Below are 18290 nucleotides of genomic sequence, written 5' to 3' on the forward strand. Positions count from 1 at the left end.
AAAGGCCGGCCGGCCCGGGCGATTAGCATTCCCCGGTGAGCCCCGCCAGCCCTATTTCTGTCACACAGACAGATTGAGGCTTTCACTCAGGCTCGCGAGTGAGTGACACATGGCCCGACCGGGAGGACAACATTGTTATTTGAGTTAAGAAATCAATTTGTATCAAATGTACACTGTAATTTATTTGTTGGCTTTGAAGGGAACCGAGCCGAGATAAATGGGGAACGGCTGCTTTCTCCCCCCCCCACCTCTGCCGAGCTGATAAAGTTCTTCTGAACCCCAGATAACTGCAGTCTGAGCCGGAGTGACACACATGTTTAAAGTTGCACAGTGATCTTTAAATCTCAAAAAGAACACCTTGTCGGACATGATAGAACATTTTTTACCTTTTCCCTCTATCTGTCAGAAAGCTGCTGTGACGGGCCGCGCTAGCATTTTTGCTGACATTTTCTTTATCAAGCACATCTGTTTGTGGTCGAAAGATGCTTATTCCTATTTTCTTCAATCTACAGCAGGCTGAGAAAGCGCCAAAAGGGAGGGAGAAAATGAGACCGCGGGTCCCAGCATCTCACTTAACTACCCGGAGGCGGCTGAGTCGCTCGTCTCTTTGAATGTTGACCCTGTCTTCCCTCGTGTCCTTTTGCTCTCCTCCTCCTCCCCCTCTCCCTCCTCTCCCTCCCTCTCTTCCTCCTCTCTTCCTCCTTTCCCTCCTCCTCCCCCTCTCCCTCCTCTCCTTCCCTCTCTTCCTCCTCTCTTCCTCCTTTCCCTCCTCCTCCCCCTCTCCCTCCTCTCCTTCCCTCTCTTCCTCCTCTCTTCCTCCTTTCCCTCCTCCTCCTCTCCTTCCTCCTCTCCTTCCTCTCTCCTGCTCCTCTCTCTCCCTCTCTTCCTCCTTTCCCTCCTCCTCTCCCTCCTCCTCTCCTTCCCTCTCTTCCTCCTCCTCTCCCTCCCTCTCTTCCTCCTCTCTCTCCTCCTCTCTCCTCCTCCTCTCCCTCCCTCCCTCTCTTCCTCCTCTCCCTCCTCCTCTCCCTCCTCCTCTCCCTCCTCCTCTCCTTCCCTCTCTTCCTCCTCTCTTCCTCCTTTCCCTCCTCCTCTCCCTCCTCCTCTCTCTCCCTCTCTTCCTTCTCTCCCTCCTCCTCCTCTCCTTCCTCCTCTCCTTCCTCTCTCCTGCTCCTCTCTCTCCCTCTCTTCCTTCTCTCCCTCCTCCTCCTCCCTCCTCCTCCTCTCCCTCTTTTTCTCCCTCCTCCTCCTCTGCCTCCTCCTCTCCCTCCTCCTTTTCTCCCTTCTCCTCCTCCCTTCTTTTCAAAAACACTGACACACATGTACCATGCCGTGCTGGCTGATAGCATAAAACACTGATCATTCTTCCGCCTGCCATTGACATATTTGGGGAATCTGCCTCCTCCAACGGCCAGAAGGAAAACTGCCTGATCTTGAGCTTCTCTGTCTGTGACCTTCCATTTGTCCGGCCTTGTCTGTTCTCACTACGTGTTAGGCCAAAGCTCTATGGGAAACTCATCTATTTTAAGCCGAGGCCAGAGTCGTTCTGAGATACGAGGTTAGGTAACCGAGGGCGGCCCTCTGTGCGTGGCCCGCTGGCCGCTGGTGAGCAGGACACCTACCTTTCCCCGTGACTGGGTTCAGGAGCCCGGAGATGTTTCTCCTGTGTCACGAAACTAAATCACTAGTCACGCCTCACCCTGGAAGTAGCAGCACGTACCTGGGTGTCTGTGCCTTAGTCAAACTCAAGTCTGAACGTTTTCTGAGCGTGCGGATGGCTTTAGACTCCCCTCTTTCAGACTCCAAACAGTGCTGCCTGGGGTGCTTCTGCCTCGTGTGGACGTCAGAAGGGCGGAGGCAGGACAGGGCAGCGGAGGGCATTCTGTACCGGGGGTGCCATCCCCAGTCCGGGACAGTGAGGATCACAATGTGTACTGGGGGAACACTGGGAAAGCAGAACCCCAACGAGGGGCAGAGCTGGGCGGAGGTCTCCTCAGCCTGCTGTCCCCTCCCCCCCCCCGTCCTCTTCCTCCCCCTCCCCACGGGGCTTCCCCATCCCCACCTGCCTCACCTACACACCCCCCCCACCGCACCCACCCTGGACTTGTAACTTTAACACGCCTTTGGGTGTTGATGCCCAGAGTTCCCATTTTCCAGGCTAAAACATGTGTCCCCGAACCCTGGAGACTGTTTTGCATGCAAATAATTAACGTCCGAAAAGTGGCAGAGCTTACTCCCCAGAAAATACGCAGGAGTCAGAAGATAGTTGGAAGGGAAAGCCATCGGGCCACTCGAGGCACAGCGGCACCCCAGGGTCTGACCCAGCGCTGGGCACTGTCGCTGCTGTCCCAGCTTTATTGAGATAGAACTCACTCCACACAACGGGCTCCTTCGGGGTAGACAGTGCAGGGACTCAGTCTACGTGGAGTTCTGCAAATGCCACCACAGTCCACTTTAGAACGATTTTGTCATCTCAGAAGGAGCCCTACGGCTGCACCTGTCACAGCCCCTCCCCAAGCCACTCCCGCCTCCGCCCTGGGCAACATGGATCTGCCTGTGTCTCCGTGGATTTGCTTGGACATTTCATGCGAAGGCAGCCACAGAAGTGGTCTCTGCTTCCGCTTTCTCCTGATGCACACCACGTTTTCAAGGTTCATTCACGTGGTGGCAGCTTCACAGTTGAATTCTATCCCCATGTAAGGGTAGACCGCTTCATTTTGTTTATCTAGTCGCCTGCTGTGGGGCGTTTGGGTCGTTCCCCCATTTTTTTAAAAAAATTTTTTAACGTTTATTTATTTTTGAGACAGAGGGGAAACAGAGCGCGAGTGGGGGAGGGGCAGAGAGAGAGGGAGACACAGAATCTGAAACAGGCTCCGGGCTCTGAGCGGTCAGCACAGAGCCTGATGTCGGGGTGGAACTCGGGAACCAGAAGACATGACCTGAGCTGAAGTCGGATGCTCAACCGAGCCAATCGGTGCCCCTTTAATTTTTTTTAATGCTTATTTATTTTTGAGAGAGACAGAGAGACAGAGCATGAGTGGGGAGAGGCAGACAGAGAGGCAGACACAGAATCCAAGGCAAGTTCCAGGCTCTGAGCTGTCAGCACAGAGCCTGACGCGGGGCTCAAACTCACGGACCGTGAGATCATGACCTGAGCCAAAGTCAGATGCTTCACCACCCAGGCACTCTGGGGTCTCTTTTTATTTTTTTATTTTATTTTATTTTATTTTATTTTATTTTATTTTATTTTATTTTTTTAACGTTTATTTATTTTTGAGACAGAGAGAGACAGAGCATGAACGGGGGAGGGGCAGAGAGAGGGAGACACAGAATCCGAAACAGGCTCCGGGCTCCGAGCAGTCAGCACAGAGCCCGACATGGGGCTCGAACCCACGAACCGTGAGATCATGACCTGAGCCGAAGTCGGATGCTTAACCGACTGAGCCACCCAGACACCCCTCTTTCCCCCATTTTGACTTCTGTGACCAGTGTTGCTTTGGTCATCCACGTACACGTTTCTGGGTGGATGCATGTTGCCATTTCATTCCGGCCGTACCTACAGGGCATTGCTGGCTCAGATGGAAACTCTGTGTTTATCTTAGGAGGCGGCCGCCCTGTTTTCCCCAAGCAGCTGTATCATGTACTGTTTTTGTACACGATCCAAACAAACAAAAGTAACTCTTTTCCAGTAAACAGAAGATCAGAGGCAGCAAATGAAAAGTAACACCAGAAATATCATTTGGGAAAAGAATAATGAAGCAGCAGAAATCACTCAGCTATGAGTGAAGGGCCACAAAGAGGACAAGGAAAAAGGAGAAGACAGCGTAGGAATTAAAAAAAAAAAAAATAGAGAGCCGATGTGAGTTAAACAGCTTTTCTCTGTATCTAGAGTCCAGATAGGGTCACTTATAATTGATATTTGAATAATTTCCCGGCATTACAAGGAAAATATAAAACCGGACTCAGCGTATTTCTCTTAAGGAGTCATACAAGGTCACAAAATTCTGTTAAATGCGATGCAAAGGTGATTTAAGATGTAAGTACTGCGTGTGTGAAAAATCCATTCGGGTAGAGTACTTTCTTCCCAGATGTCGATAAAGGATCCCGCATTCCATAAAGCCCATTTCGTGCCCGCTGCAGTCCACAAGGGCTTTGCACACACCAGCCGGCAGTTCTGGTGATGTGGTGATGACTCTGGTAAGGGTGGTGAGGACAGACACGGGGTAACCTTCTCACCAAGAAGAAAGAGAGGTCTGTGCAAAGTGGAAGAGACCTCTTGAACACGAACTCCCTTTTTCAAAAATGCTGCCTTGATTCTCTGAGTGCTAAAGAATAAGCATATGAGAAATGTTTTAATATTAAAATATATAGTACTGGCTATTCGATTAGCTAGGCTCTTTTTTTAATGTATGTCACGTGAGGTTGTCAATCGAATTTTCTGGGTTTTTAAAACAGTCATTCAGAAGCGTTTAAGAGATCGTGTCTATTTTCTCTTTGTATGGTTGAAGGATCCTTGTATTGTTTTCAGTACACGTGTCTCTGTATACAGTATTAGCAGCTGAAAGAGGCTATCAAACCCTAAAAATGTAACATTAGAAGGATCACCACATTGTGTTTAGACTGAACACCAAAGTTAAGCATAAACGGTTCCATGACCAAATCAGAATTAAGATCATGAGCTTGAAACTAAGCACTCATGATCCATTTCATCAATGTCACTCCTTTTTCATTAGCCGTGATGCAGAAACAGTGTATGACAATCCCATGATGTGATCGATGTAGAAAACATACACAGGCAGCTGGCCCAGCTCATCATGAAATGTGAAAATCAAAAGGGCTGCCGACCCCTCCCCCAAATCAGGACTCAGTTCAAAGGGTGGCTTCATACATGTGCAGTGAACCTTCCTTTGAACAGCTAATCATCTAAGCTGCCCCCGCGTCCCAGGTATGGCTGATGGCCACCAGAGCCAAGCCCAACCTCACCTGAGGCCCCTGTTGCTGTTCCAGTGCCCTTGTACCTCCTCCCAAAACTCCCAGTTCTCCTCTGGGAAGCAAGACCACAGGGCTTCAAGGCTCCAAAGACTTTCCTCCCACCGTGGCCACCTTTGCGCACTGGACACCTGCTGGGACCCGCCCAGCATCCGCCTCGCGAGCTAGCCATATTCTGCTCGAATGAATGAACAGATGAGCAATGGAAAACAAACTTTTCTGTGCTCCCTGGGGCCACAAGAGCTACGCTTTTTCAAACGCAATTGGGAAATCAGTGACTCTGTGAGTTACCGTCGTTAGTTTTCATTAACAAACACGTTGTTATTTTTAACCTAGAAAATCTATCCAGAGTTTCTTGGGCTGGTGTTTGGGTCCTTTGAAACCAGACTGGCGTAGCTCACATACATCTTCAAGTACAGGTACAACGTTTCCTAATCAGGAATAATGGTGTGATAACCCTGAATTATGAAATGTGTATTTGAACACAGTTTTATTACTTCCATGTACATTACACACTGTTGAGCAAGATACAAATCTGTACTACTAGTAGGAGGTGAGTTAATGAAAAAAAAATACAGCATCACATAATATATTATAATTATAAAAACCTGGTAGCATATGAGATTTAATTGCTAGGCCCAGAGCTGAGATCATGCAAAGACATTCTAAATTTACCGATTCCTTGTTTTGAAGACGAATTACTTCTAGCTTGAATTTGCTCCGTTCCTGATTAGTAGTACCCTGACGATTCCCAGACACTTTTTTTGAAATATAAATTTCAGTCAAAATTACATATACTAGGGATATGACAAGAAAATCTCAACGAGTGGAACTCAAGTTATTGTTCAAGTTGAAACAACATGCCCAAAACGGAATGTGTCACCAAGTTGATTACGTGGAGATTGATAATGTAAGGTACAACAGGTCAGCAGACACAGAATGAAAAGAGGAAGGAATATAGAAAATGTGTCCTTATTAAGATCCAAGAAGAGTTCCTAGTATTTGTTATTTAAAAAAAAAGTTAATTAAAGGATTTACACTTTATCATGCACGGTAAAGAACTGACAGGCATTATTATGATATAAAATGCTTCATTCTCCAGCAGAGTTTAATTTAGAGCTGCAACAAAGGGGAAAATGAGAAATAAAGCAGTGGAGATGCTACAGCCATGTGACCCAGGCTCAAGGTCCCTTTGGAAAAGAGCTTGGCGGGGGTGATGCGAGACCTGTCCCCTGAAATTGACTCTGCAGAAGTGCTCGCAGACGGCCGCCCCTCTGTAGGTCCCATGCATTCTCCGACCATGCCGGGGAGGGGTGCAACCCCTGTAAGGCTGGCCAAGTGGACATGAGAGCCCAGCAGAGACCCCCGCAAAAGCCACTGAGGTCACCAGCTGGCTGTGTAGATGTAGCTGCAGCTCTGACCGTCTGCACCCCAACCAGAAACAGAAAATGTGTCCTGCACATTTGGGGCCATTATTTCCTTTGGGACATATGCCCGCACATTCTGAAGATGCTCAGAAAAAAAACAGTGACTTTGAGTTAGGAAAATCAGATGGCACAAGGACTTCCAGAGAGGGAACAAGGAACGTGAGGTGGAGGTGAGCATATCAGTAGTCCTTCCAGGGTAAGCAATATGGTCCTGGGTCTCAGACCTGGAAGCCCCACCGGGCAGAGGGGACCCGGCTACTGGGCTGATTTGGCAGCCGGTGTCAGCTGACCCTGCTTCGGAAGAAAGTTTACGGGGTCACAGGAGACCACTGTTCCCGACCAATCGTTATCCTCTGCCCCCCTCTCCCAGGGATGAATGCCCTGTTACTGAGCTGTATTTATTGACAGTCTCGCAACCTGTCTTACGTCTACTGTAGTTCACCTCACGTTACCTTTACTCTCCAACCACAACATGCTCCTTGGACACAAGAGAGCTTATACTCATTCCCTGTTGTACTTTCCTTTGCCAGAATAGGTATCAACACACACAATGGGAGGGAGGAAGGAAGGGAAAGAAAGAGGACAGGAGGGAGGGAGGGAGGGAGGGAGAGAGGAACAGAGGGCAGGGGGAGGGAGAAGGAAGGAAGGAAGGGAGGGAGCTGCATTGGGGATGGAGCCCTGGCAGGAGCAGAGCCCCAGCAGGACCTACCACTGGGGATGAGGCAAGACGGGTCTTTCGCCATGAAGACAGTGCCAGTGCTGGAGGCTCTGGAGACCAGTGGCCAGCATCACTTGTGTGACTTTCATCCAAAGCCAGTAGCAGGGGGTGATCTGGGCTCCCAAGGAGTCTGTAGGATGCCTGGTAGCCTTGAGTAAATGCTGTTTTCTGGTTCAGATCACTGGAGTGGGTTCTGCTGTTTATAATTAATTATAATTTGCAAGCAGAAACCGGAACCGGCGGAGAGGTTTAGGATCCAACATATCTCAGTCTCCAAATGCACTCCTATGTCCTCCTGCCATGTTCAGAGTCCCCTTCCTTCTTGGCCAAAGCCCCAACTTTCAGACAAGATCCCTGGAGAGGCTGTGAATTCAACTAGCCTTGTCACTGGTTCAAACTTTGGGCTTGGTTGTGGAGTACTCAACCCCAATGCAGCCTGCGAACGAGGGGTCTGTTAGTACAGACAAAGGTTCTGGTTCTGAGAACACTTAGAGCCTCAGATTTGACACTCTGAGCTTATAACTGCCCTTGGAGCGTCCAGTACAGCCATAAAGGGCCAGCCCACTCCCCATGTCTCCACGCTCGCCATATTGTTCTGTGACATGGCCAGGCGGTGTCCCCAGCCCTTAACTGCAGTGACCCCTTCCTTCAAGGACCAGAGCCGTATTTAAGTAGATCTTTCATCACTGGAGACCATCAGCTGCTGGGTCCCATTTTTAACAGTATCAGGCCTTTCAAGTCCCCCAGGATGACCAGCCAGCACCAAATTCCTTTTCTTCATGACCAAAGTGACTTGCAAAACAAGCCATGTGTGTCTGTGTTAATGTCCCACAGCCAGTTAGAGTGGAAGAGAAATCCCCTAAGCAAGGTTAGGGCGTCCACAGGGACAACTGTGACACAGAATTGCTGTGTGCTGAACGCACCAGCCACCAGCACCCTCGGATAAAGGCCCCAGAGATGCCGTTCACACACAACTACTTGGTCCACGGGATGGCACGTGAGGCTCGGGCTAGTCTTCTGTGCTGAGTTAGCCGGTTCTCTCAGTGTAGAGAGGGAATGCAGGAATAGAGGCCACCGACCAGGCACCTCCCCCTCCCGGCGAGGTCAGGGCCAGATTCCAGGCAGGATCTCCGGGGAGGAAATCCTGGAAGCACTGAGACCAGGCATCTTGTAAGTCCAGGAGACAGTGAGCTTTCGGCTCCTGGGTGGAAAATGGGCCTCAAAGGGGCTGGGAAGTTACTGAAAATGACAAGGAAGGGACTCCCTGACTGTGCCCACACGGCCCTAACCCTTCCAAGCCACGATGCCAAGTTAACATCTCACCGATGTCCCCAAAGACACACTTTGCCAGTCTTAGTGGGAACACTTTGAACCCCAGAGCGAGGCCTGCAGTCTGTAACCACGCTGCAGGCCACGGGCCCGGAGCTGCCCTTCCGTGCACCTTCCGGGGGGATAAAGCAAAGCGACTGTTTTCTATCAAAATTCCCTGTCAGTTCCTGTCCACCGAGGGATCTTGTGTTTTCCCTCCTCTCCAAGTCGGCTTCGCTCTTCTGAGCTGTCTTTTAAGAAGAAACATACTGTCCTTATTATAATCTCCACACACAGAGTCTGGCTTTCCTTTTAATTTATTTATTTTTCATACGTTGGGTCTCAGGGGATTGACCTCACCCGCATGCCTGCCCTTTCTGGTAGGGCTTTGAGGCTTTCGCCGGCCAAGAGTCAACACGACAAAGATCGTCGTAAAAATTTGTCCACATCCATTTACGAAAGGGGAGGACGCAAGCGTTGAGTGAAGTGCTCCCTGTCATCGGAAGGCAATTTCACCTGTTTTAAATCCGCAGTATTTGTCACGACTCAAAAGCCGGAGATCTAATGCCTCTTCCAGGGCTTGGCTCATAAACACACACCCGGACGCGTCTCGGGGCACCGGCTTTCTTCGTTCATAGAGACTCTCCTCTTCACGCTTGAAACAGAAATGCATTTCCTCTGAGAAAGCGCTGACAGCAAGACTCGCTTCCTCAAGGCAGGAAAGTTGCTTGCCCCCGGGCTGTGAGCGGCACGGCACACAGGGACACGGGGCTGAGCCCGTGGGCCGGCTTTCGTGGCTTCCAGACTTGCCTGCATTTGAAACCGCCCCGCCAGCCCCGGGAAGGGGAGCAGGCGGCGGGCCCTGCGGGGATGGAACTTCAAAACAGCGCGGCGAACGCAGAGCCAGGGTCCTGGGCCCCCCGCAGGACGCCTCACAGGTGTTTGTGAACGACATGCATGTCCCTGACCATCACACTGCTGCCGTCCGGGTTTTCCTATTTGGGGGATAAAAACTAACCCAAAGAAAAGCAGAACATTATGCGGTGTTGTCTGTAATTACTAATAGGAATCACTGGAGATAAAATTGTGTTCTCTTATGACACATCGCGTGAACCTCGTGACTCACACATTTCTGAGGCCACTGCTTTCTACACGTCGCAGGAAAACCCATTTAGGTTTTGTTCTCTTCGTGGTTAGCCCTTGGTTATCAGCCAGTGACGACGTTTCTCTTCATTTCGACACGTCACGTTTAACGCCAGGGACACCTGCTCAATTTGGAGCAGAGATTTTTTTTTTCTCCTCTGATCCAGACACAATGCAAGATTTAAACAAAAGAGAGTTTAACTGTCCAAAGTGGGTGGGATACACGTTTTCCCATGAAGAAATAGTTACGGAGCCGCTGTCCTTCTGACTGGTCTGTTTCCATCCACCCACCATGCACGGGGATGGAGTAACTCATGTACAGGGGTGGAGGGCACAAAGGGCGTGGAAAAAGTCATTGCTGGGAAACCAGCCACTTGGAGGTTATAGAGCATGGATTAGACACAAAAGCGATGATAGGGATGATGTCCTGAGTTTGCAAGAAGAGGGAAGAGCCACACGTAGAACATCCCTGGTAGCCATGGCCTCTCCCACCCTTACCACCCTGCACTGGGCCGTGATGGAGGGGAGCCGCTGGGGCCGGGGGCTCTTTGTCACCTCAGCAAACACACTCTGACAGAGACTTGTCTTTATCAGGCAGAGGACTGCAGCAAGCAGATCACAGGGTGGGAATTGGTAGCGTCGTCCCCCGGCAGTGGGTCCTCTGAAAGCTAGGTCCATTCTGCACCAGCCAGAGGAAAGCCAAATTTCTCCCCACCAGGGCGTGCCAACAGCAGCCTTCTTCAGGAGGACACATGCTGACCTGAGCCGTCCCAGGCAGCGTTGGGCTGTGAGGCCAGGTCACGGCGCTAGAGAGGGAAGGGAAGGGAGACGGATAGAAAAGACACACATACTTACATGTAATTCTCTTTTACTGAAGCCTGATATATTACATATGCATTTTTCATATAACTGCATAGCTGATCCATATATATATATATATACATATATATATATATATATATATATATATATATATATATATATAAAACCTTACAGAAAATTAGAAGCACTATGTAGCCACTGATGGGGGTCAATGATTTCAGATCTTGCACGGTCTTTCCAATGGATCTTCTGGATGCTGTTGCCCACCTCCCCACCTGTTCCTTCCTTTCCAGGCGTCTCCACCCGGAGGAAAGGTTCCAACACTCATTCACTCCATCAGCCTGAACTTTCAACCCATCGTGACGTCTTTTGACTTTGTGCCCCACAAGCACCCCATTGATGAGCCTTCCGTTGCCGGCTCCCTAACCCAACCCCAACTGTTAGGGCTAGAGATGACATCACTGTGTCCAGATATAGATCCTGGGTTGCAGACTGAGTGACCAGAGGTCCATGGCGATGGCCCTAGGAGGTCTTATATGGTGAATGGTCCACGTGGAGAACAAGGTACATACGATCATGCTGTGTCCTGAGAAGCTTCTTGCAAATTAGGTAAGTAAATGTTAACATCTCTCAGTGTGGTTTTGACAAATATTTTGAAATATATAACGCGGATCCAAACAAAACTCATTCCAAACCACCCAACGTTCTACGGCATGTACTTATTATTGTCTTCACTCCCTAAGTAGGACTCCTGCTGTGGTGGGCCCCACGGGTTACAGAGGCCACTCCCGCATGCTGTTGGTGGAGAACAGAATCGCCGTAAACCCACGTGCAGGGGAATTCCGTGACCTGAGGAATCTGCCACCCCCGCCATGTCCCAAATGTCTCCAAAACCACCAATAAAGTCATGTCTCAAACCCCCTGTTTATTGAGGTACCATTTCTGCTTTCAGTTGCTTTGAGCTTGTATAACCTGAGACTTTCCTATTCTTCACGGATTTTTTCCATGAGTTATACCAGAAATTATAATAAATCAGTCAAGCGATGACCAAAACAAAGGAAACTATTTAATTTCCTTGATGAAGCACTACTTCAACTCTGACCTCAGTGCAGAGTAGGTTTTGTTAGTCTGTTGGTTTTTATGGCTTCCACAACATTTGCTTCCCCCCGCCAAAACATCTCCTCTGGTCCAGACTCTTCAAAGATGCAGCAGAGACGTTTTGGCTCCCAACCTGGCAAGCCTTGGAACCAACAGTTTGTCAAGGAAAAGCCTATGCCTGTCTAGTATAAAGGAGCCCTGTTGAAAGAAACAAGTGGGGTGATTGAAGAAAGACCTTCCGCCAGCCCTTGGGTAACCTATGGAGCACGGTGGGGCTGCCGGCCTGTTTCTGTCACCCCCGTGTGCTTAGTGGCAAGAAACCCCACCCTACGGCCCCCCAGGCTGGCATCACACAGGCCTGTCCCAGAAGCACAGAGCGGGGCCCGGTGGGGACAGGCCACACGACCAAGAGGCTCACCGCGCTCAGTGCGTGTGCATGTTTCCATGTCCAAGAGCTTCTGTCCCTTGACCTGCAAATAGTCAGTGCAGAGCATCACAAAATCAGAAACAAAGTGACTCGACGTCGTCCACTGGTGCAGTAAAATCTGTGAAGCACTAATTGTTAATCGGAAAGGACCCTTACAAAGACTCGCCACAATCTACAAACAGAAATATTCAGACATAAAGCAGTACCAAGCTACAGAAGTGCGTCAGGGGACAGGCGTGCTCGCCTCCCTTCAGTAGGGCCAGGAGATGGGAAGCAGAAGAGAAACCTGACGTGTGGCCACAAAATCACCCAGGAGGAGAGTGATGAAGGGGTTGGTTTTTCAGAAAAACTTTGTGACTCGTCTGACGGTGAAGAAATTAGCTTTAACGGTAGAATTTCAAAACTAAAAATTAAAATTCGTAGTCTGATTCTTACAACCAGAAATGTGATAACAAAGAAAAACCCTGTTCAGTATTTTTTAAAAAGCTGATATTTGGTTTGTGGAAACTGGGTAATTCCCTAACTACCTAGGTGAGACAAAAACATCCTGCTCAGTGTTCAAATACAGACTACAACACATGATGAAACCTACCAGCTATGAAACAAGCCAATATAGTGAAGCTCAGTTATTTAATCAAACATGTGGTGTCTGTTTTTCTTAACAAAGAAAACTGCAACTGGGTTTTGGTCCAATGGTCCCCACTTGGGACTCCGAAGGTGGTGGAGGAGGCAGGGGGCCCTGTGGCAAGTAGTGGGGGGCTCTGCGCGAGGAAAACCCTAGCAGGGGCCCCTTGCTGGTTCCATCCCTCCCACGTCTCTCCTGGCTCAGAGTTCCTCACCACGCTCTGTGATTCTAATGTGTCAGTTTCCTGTCACTGCTGTAACAAATCACCATAAACTGGCGACTTAAAACAGCAGAAACTCATTCTCCCACAGTTCTGGAGACCAGCCAGGCCATGCTTCCTCCAGAAACTCCAGGGGAATCCTTCCTGCCTCTTCCAGATGCTGGTGCTCCTGGCGTTTCTGGCCTATGGCTGCTTTACTCCATTTCTGTCCCGTTCCCCATGTGGCTGTCCCCTTTTCCTGTCTTCTCTGTGTGTCTCTTTAAGGATACCCATCACTGGATGTAGGCCCCACCCATTCAATCCAGGATCGGCTCCATAACTCAAGACCCTTAAATTAATGCCATCTGCAAAGACGCTTTTTTTCCAAATAAGGTCAATTTACAGGTAGCAGGGTTTAGGACATGGACATATCTTTTGGGGACCCAGCATTCGGTCCACTAAGTGGGGCAAGCCACCTTCTCGCTTAACTCTCTTGTGTCTATCCCTGTTATGCCTTCCCCACAGAGGATATAACCTCAGGGGAAACATCTACAAAGTTGTCAGCTAACCCTGGGAATTTCCGAGTATGGACAAGCTCAGCCAAATTAGCCTGAATTAGCTCAGGCAGTAGGCCTGTGCTGATGGACACCAAGCGGGCCCTGACAGGACAGCTCTCCTGAGCAAAACCCACTAAGCAGCAAGGTTCTTGGGTCAACAGTCCATCTGGACTTGATGAGCCCTTTGATCCCACATGGTTTTGTTCAATGACAGGGTGGCCTCTGCAAGGTCACTTCGCTCCAAGCCATCCTTCCCCTGGCAGCTGGATCAAGACCCTCTTCTGAAGAGTCCTACTGAATGGTGTCTTTAACCTCCACAGCGAGTGTGGCTCTGAGCCTCTGCTCCCTGTGGACACCGGGCATTGGCCCCTCCCAGGCGCATGGCATCAGAAACATACACAGACGAAGCTTTACTACATTTCAGGCATGCTCCCTGTCCCCAGCCTGCCCACTGGGGCCACTCAACCCAAGACTTGTCAGAGGAAAGTGTTCTGTCACATGACTGATCTTTCCCATGGCCGCCGAGGGAGGTTACCTCTCCCCTTCCTAAGTACAAGTAAAAGTTATGTTAAGTTGGTGGTGGTTCCTTCATTATTCATCCCTCTTACAATTCAGAGTGCTTTCTGGAACATTTGTGGGCCCTGGAACTCTTCCAGAGGCCTCATGAATATGGAAGCGTTGCTGATTCTGTGAAGGGTCTCCCCGTTCATACTGGCGGCCTGCAGATCTGGTCTCCCTGCCAGGGACTGGCGTTCTCACCGGCCAGGATATGGTCACGGACCATGAAAATGCCTTTTTGAAGAACGCACCCAAAATCAGTGACAAGCATCTCAAGCCATGAGGTCGCATTATCATTGGTGGTGGAGAATGGAAATCATTGCAGAGACCTTCACTCAGGTGCGGGAAGCCCAGGCTGCTGCCTCTTACTTTATGATAGAAACGTTTTCATCAAGTTTAATATATTAAAGAGGTAGCACAAGGTGTTCTCTTTGAAAGAACGACATTCTACCTGTGTTTATATGAGGATTTTTCTCCCCACAGGTAATTTTTGCTCAAATAGAATTGCATGCAGCTTTTAGTTTTTTCTTCATTAGTCCTTTACAGCCTGGTCCCTTCCTAGCTATTCCATATTACTTATGTTTCTAGTTCAGTAGTTTCTCTGAGATCCCAGATATGCCCTACAGAAGGAATAATAAAACTAAGTAAAATTTTATTACCAAGGAAAATGCCCATGGCTGTAAAAGTCTTTTTATAGTGGTAATGTTTGGTTTTAATATTTAATAAGCATAAACCACCATAAAGAAACATAACATTATGTTCAATCCCTTGAAGGATGGTGAGATTTGAAATTGTACAGGTGAAGTCTTATCTGATGTAACTAAAAAGGCTTTGGATGTACTTCAAACTTAGATCCAGAATCCAGATGTCGCCGAGCTCCAGGGAAACCTGGTGCTAAACAACACGTTCACCAACCACACGTCCTACAGAAATGCGAGGTCAAGGATTTGCAGGTATGAGGCAGTGACTCACTCTTCTGACATCTGAGGATGAAGTCGGAAAGTGATTTGTTGATAAAATAAATCTCAACCACAGGTAAATGGCTTATGTGTCTCTAAATTGAATCAGAACAAATGATTATATTTAAAAAAATTGAGTAACTGCTCCTGAAGTTCTTTGAAGAGTCTTTAGTGAATGATCATGGGTCTGATGCTGTTACTCATAAACAACAGGTGTCATTCCCATGATTATATGGTGGGGCCTGATTCCACTGTCTAGATTTTTGAAAATGGTGAAAAATTCAGTCTTAAAACCACTCAGCAAAGAGAGGTCAGAGGTTACTTATTTCTACTTTGAAGGTATTTCCTTTTCTTGACTTTTACAGCTGTCAAATGACATAGATTTATAGTATCAGCTGCCAAATGACATAGATTTATGGCAATCAATTTCACAACCCCCAGGGTTCAAGTGTTTGTTGATTTCTTTATTTCCTTTGGTCATGATTTGTGTGGGTCTCCAGCTCCAGCAGAAAACACTAACTAGACTTACAAATGCCAGGGCAGAGGGGTGGAGAGTGGAAATAGCTGGAAATTAAGGAAAAAAAACATGTATCCACTGAGATGAAGTTAATTTTTAGGTACTTGAAAAATACAGGAAAAGTAGCTTTGTAGCTAGAACATCAAACAAGAAGAAAACTGTTCACTAGTTAAGAGTGGATCACTCTGTGAAAAATGAACGAGAGTCTTATATTTGTTTGAAATCGGGTACATTAAATATGAGTAAATATATTATTCTATTAAGTTGGTTACCTAATTATTTCAGTCCATCACATAAAAGAAAACATTTGCACAACCATGGGAATCCATATATATTCTTCAAAGTCATTCGTCAGATTGACCCATATATACATGCTGATCATTATACTGCAAGTCTTGGGGTGCCCGGGTGGCTCAGTTGATTAAACATCCGTCTCTTGATTGAGGCTCAGGTCGTGATACCACAGTTCAGTTTGTGAGTCTGAGCCCCACTTCTGGCTCTGAGCCTGTTTGTTATTCTCTCTCTCTCTCTCTCTCTCTCTCTCTCTCTCTCTTTCTCTCTTAATAATAATAATAATAATAATAATAATAATAATAAAGTTCTCCAGAGAGTACCAGGTGGGGTGTCCAAGGCAGAGCTGGGGTTAAGGGTGTACAATGCCTTCTCAAGGACATCAAGCTACTGCAGTTTTAGGGTCAGAAGCGATTCAAATGATTGTACTGGCCAACATCCACATAAACTGATTATCAGGAACTACTATATACAAATCTAATAAGACAACCATAGAAGTTAATCATTTCTGAACAGTGACCTTAAACCAATTGCCTGTATAGTATTAATCCCAGAACTAATAACTATTTCCTTAGAAGACAGACAAGATGCACTAACCACTCTCAGTCCTGGTGACCTCATGTGAGGTCAGCTAAATAGGACTAGGGGAGACTCCCAGAAAGAAGGAACACCAAGCCAGCAATGCGGTGGTGGCCAACATGGTTAAAGAGGTGGATTGTGTGTGCCAGTGTGCTAACTGGAACACTGATTAGCCCAGCCGAACAGGAGTGGGGTGAAGCGTCCTGCACCTTGCATTATGTTGTCATCACACCTATAATTCTAATAACACACCAGATTCTATCCTTTGGAACCTGGCTCTTAAAGGTGCCTAATGTTTTGGAAGTTGTATGAAATCATTTTATTCCAGCCCTATTTAATGGCCATAGTTTCAACTCACTTCTACGGATGTTGAATTGACTTGAAAATTTACGTACTATGTGATGTTTAGTAGCATAAGCAACATTAAGCTAATTTTATTTTTTTAACTGGGTAATGAAATAGTCCATAAAAAGGATTATGGTTCCATATAAAGGCTTTACTTTGCATTTCAAGCCGTATTTTTCATGCAATTTCCTAGGCAGTGACCATCAAACTTTAGTGTGGGGAGAGGGACCCAAGATGTCTGTTAAAATGTCAGTTCCTTCTTCTGAGCATCTGATTCAAAAAAATGAGGCCCTGAACTTTGGATTTTTAACACAATTCCCAACTAATTTTGATGCAGGTACTCTACAGACAACACTTAGAGAAATACTGTTGCAAACTACACATTTTATCATTTGAACTTTTTCATGAGGAAAAAGCAATAAACAGCATCCATTTGTGCTATGTTGACACTAGCAAAGATCATTCCAAAATCATCTGGGAATCACCACCGGCATTATTTGGCATTCCCACAGTAACAGGGAGGAGGAAATAGTGGTCAGCACACAGTCTGCAGAGCCATCCACTTGTGATTAGGTCCTAGTATCATCTCTTCCAAGCCTACCAGCCTCCAACCACTTTGGATACAGCAATTTTAGTGCCTACTCATGCACAGGGGGTATGACAAGAGAATCCATACCATCGGATAATGAACATTGAGCAAGCTCTCTGTGTATGTAAGATAGTTAGCCCAGCATCTAGCACAGAGTACAAGGTTAAGAAACATTTGTTACTGCTATTATCATTCACTGTCAATTACTGCATTTAACACGTCTCAATAGCTGGCAAAGTGCCTTATTTGATGAGGCAAATTATCCAGCAAAAAGAAATTATGGCCACAATGTAAGTTGATGCAATTTAATGAAATTAAGAAGCAACGACCTTACGTTTGGTCTTAAATGTGCTCACGTGGCTTAGTGGAAAGAGCACTGTGTTATACCTTGTACTTCACATTTGTGGTTATTTTTGTGAGTCTTTTCGTTAGTGCCACCGTCGAGGAAATGTTTTTACTGGTAAAGCAAGTAAAAGAACACGTTGACCCCAGATTGTTGGGAGCCTCACTAACGTAACGTTTCTGAATGCAACTGGAAAAGTAAAGGACAATGCTAATGCTAAGGGACGTCATATTTCGACATGAATCTCACCACACTGAAGATGCTGTGGCTGAACTTTCCTAGTATCCCCAGTGATTTAACACTGAGCCATTGTCCCAGGAATTTGATTCTTTTCCTGGACAGAAGAAAACCACGATTTGCTAGTTTTAGATATGAGGATAAATATACTTACTCTTTGAGCTTTTGTATAAGCTCCCAGGGAACATCAAACAGTAATCTGAATCTAAAAAGTATAAGACAAGCTGGACAAGAATCATCTTTGAAAGATTGACCCTTTGGGAGCCAGCTGGGCAAAAGCGTTGGGATTAAGGTTCAAACTGTGTTTAGCCCCTTGTGTGATAGGTCAGTAAGTCAATTTAGTCATAAATATGCTTGTATTTTTCTCAGTTAATGTCCCAGATGGATGACAGCAAAGGAATGTATGTGCCTCTCTACATATATCTGTATCTAGACAGTTAGGTGGCTAGAATAGAGATGGGTGGATGGATGGAAGGATAGATAGATAGATAGATAGATAGATAGATAGATAACAGATGGATAGATAATAGATGGATAGATGATAGATGGATAGGTGATGGAT

The 18290-nt window shown here is 47.2% G+C and overlaps 1 long non-coding RNA gene across 1 annotated transcript; it reads right to left on the reverse strand.

The window, feature by feature from the left end:
* Nucleotides 1-15270: 15270 nt before the first annotated feature.
* On the reverse strand, nt 15271-16412 carry LOC111561891. Its single transcript, XR_002744902.2, has 2 exons — nt 16233-16412; nt 15271-15391 (listed from the first exon to the last, which is right to left on the reverse strand). It is a non-coding gene; the product is annotated as an uncharacterized LOC111561891 (long non-coding RNA).
* Between the last annotated feature and the right edge of the window lie 1878 nt (nt 16413-18290).

Source organism: Felis catus, chromosome A1 (assembly GCF_018350175.1).
Source record: "Felis catus isolate Fca126 chromosome A1, F.catus_Fca126_mat1.0, whole genome shotgun sequence".
In the NCBI taxonomy this organism is placed as follows: domain Eukaryota; kingdom Metazoa; phylum Chordata; class Mammalia; order Carnivora; family Felidae; genus Felis; species Felis catus.